At 41.0% G+C, this 2817-nt stretch overlaps 1 protein-coding gene across 1 annotated transcript in view; it reads right to left on the bottom strand.

Moving 5' to 3' along the window:
* The window catches only part of robo2 (roundabout, axon guidance receptor, homolog 2 (Drosophila)), a 250147-nt gene that overhangs the window by 37333 nt on the left and 209997 nt on the right, over positions 1–2817 (bottom strand). The gene's annotated exons all lie outside the window — the stretch shown is intronic.

The raw sequence follows: 2817 nt of genomic DNA on the forward strand, positions 1-2817 counted from the left end.
CACGTCAGTGTTACAAGGTCTCAGGTGTGAATGGGGAGCAGTTGTGTTAAATTTGGTGTCATCACTCTCACACTCCCTCATACTGGTCACTGGAAGTTCAACATGCCACCTCATGGCAAATAACACCCTGAGGATCTGAAAAAAAGAATTATTGCTCTACATAAAGATGGCCTAAGCTATAAGAGGATTGCCAAGACCCTGAAACTGAGCTGCAGGTCGGTGGCCAAGACCATACAGCAGTTTAACAGGACAGGTTCCACTCAGAACAGGCCTTGCCATGGTCGACCAAAGAAGTTGACTGCACGTGCTCAGCGTCATATCCAGAGGTTGTCTTTGGGAAACAGACGTATGATTGCTGCCAGCATTGCTGCAGAGTTTGAAGGGATAGGGGGTCAGCCTGTCAGTGTGTGACCATACTCCGCACACTGCATCAAATTGGTCTGCATGGATGTCGTCCCAGAAGGAAGTCTCTTCTAAAGATGATGCACAAGAACGCCCGCAAACAGTTCACTGAAGACAAGCAGACTAAGGATATGGATTACTGGAACCATGTCCTATGGTCTGATGAGACCAAGATAAACTTATCTGGTTCAGATGGTGCCATGAGTGTGTGGAGGCAACCAGGTGAGTAGTATAAAGACAAGTGTGTCTTGACTACAGTCAAGCATGGTGGTTGGCGTGTCATGGTCTGGGGCTGCATGAGTGCTGTTGGCACTGGGGAGCTACAGTTCATTGAGTGAACCATAAATGCCAACATGTACTGTGACATACTGAAGCAGAGCATGATTTCCTCCCTTCTGAGACTGGGCTGCAGGGCAGTATTCCAACATGATAACACCTCTAAGACGACCACTGCCTTGCTAAAGAAGCTGAGGGTAAAGGTGATGGACTGGCCACGCATGCCTCCAGACCTAAACCCTATTGAGCATCTGTGGGGCATCCTCAAACGGAAGGTGGAGGAGCGCAAGGTCTCTAACATCCACCAGCTACATGATGTCGTCATGGAGGAGTGAAAGAGGAATCCAGCGGCAACCTGTGAAGCTCTGATGAACTCCATGCCCAGGAGGGTTAAGGAAGTGCTGGAAAATAATGGTGACCACACAAAATATTGACACTTTGTGCCCACTTTGGACATTTTCACTTAGGGGTGTGCTCACTTTTGTTGCCAGTGGTTTAGACATTAATAGCAGTGTGATGTGTTATTTGAGGGGACAGCAAATTTACTTTATATTGTAGCAAGGTGTGTTTTACTTTAATGCTGTCACATGAAAATATAAAATCAAATATTTACAAAAATGTGAGCGGTGTACTCACTTTTGTGAGATAATGTATATACTATATTAACACAACAGCTATGAATAATATAAATAGCTGTTTTGCCCTCATTACCATACAATTAAATAAAAAACATTTTAACCAAGGCAGTGGTGTTTTTTTGTTTGTTTTTGATTTTTCAAATTTAATAAAACTGTCAAATGTATGGTGAAAAAGCAGGTGTGTGTTTGTACTGTTTGTATGCATGAATGTAAAAGAAGATTAATGCATCATCTCATGGCAGTAGAAAAACAAGAAAACCTGTATTGACAAACATTAATTTCAATCTAATTCCATCTGTTCAAAATCTTTGTTTTAAGAGGGAAGCAGCTGAGGATATACGGAAGATTGATGAACAACCAGATGTCTCTGACATTTCTTTTTCATGTTCAGTGTGGTTAAAAGAAACAAGCTCTCAGGTATTTCATGTTCAGCTACTTTTAAGTCACCAATTACAATATTTCAAAGGTGCAGTCTTAGGGAACAACCTGACTAAACTTTCCTGACATAAAACAAATTGTAGCCCCAAGGAACACCTTGCTTGCTTCAAAGAGGGATCTTTGGTATCAACTATTTTGACTATATGGCTCAATTTTACAAAATCAAATATGTAAAAATAATGCAGAGGGAAAATAAACTGCATTTAAATTGAATAATTTTTCATATTTAAGTCCTTCCAGAGTAAACAATTTAACTTAACATTAACAAATGAAAATAATGTACTTGCTGTATGTGTAGCATTAGCTAAACACAGTTGTATTCTGTATGCAAAAAGATAAGCTGCACTTACCGTCCATGTGACTTGAATGGTCGTGGGACTCACGACAACTGGGTTGTGCAACCGAACCATGACCTCACCAAGCTCCTTCTGTACGTGCCTGTGGTCGACACCCTGAGCTGGAGGACTTATATCTATGAGGGATAAAGAAAAAAAAAATGATAAAAAGAGAGAAAGGACCCCAAAAAAGTGTTCCCCACTCTCCCCACTCTTGGCTTTCATAGAGTTCACTCAGTTCCTCACAAAAATCTTGCTCCATCACCATCAGAAGCAGAAAGGGAAAAGAGTGACTCAATAGACTAATCGGTTTCAACAAAGAAGCATGCACTTGGTGATCACGATTTCATTTTAAAGGGGCAACTTCATCTGCATTAAAATGACTTCATTCCATTTTGTATTAAGGCACTTGTCTAGTTTGGAGAAAAGAGAGCAGACAAGGGCTGGTAAAGTTCTTTAGATGTGTGACTTGTCTGCACTTGCTGGGGCCTGACTGAACAACCACATCAACGAATGAACTCTGAGTGTGCGAACCAAGACATAGTGGATGGGAGATGAATGGACACTTTGACACAATTTTCCAACTCATTTCCCATTTTGCACATGCATGTGTTTCAAGTTACAAGCAATAAAAAACTCCAACGTTGAGATAGTGAGTGTCGTTGAAGCGAGCCACATTTTGATTTATTTACAAAAGGAGGCAAAAAACCAAGAGAAAATTATATTTC

The sequence above is a fragment of the Micropterus dolomieu genome, linkage group LG17 (genome assembly GCF_021292245.1).
Source record: "Micropterus dolomieu isolate WLL.071019.BEF.003 ecotype Adirondacks linkage group LG17, ASM2129224v1, whole genome shotgun sequence".
NCBI lineage: Eukaryota > Metazoa > Chordata > Actinopteri > Centrarchiformes > Centrarchidae > Micropterus > Micropterus dolomieu.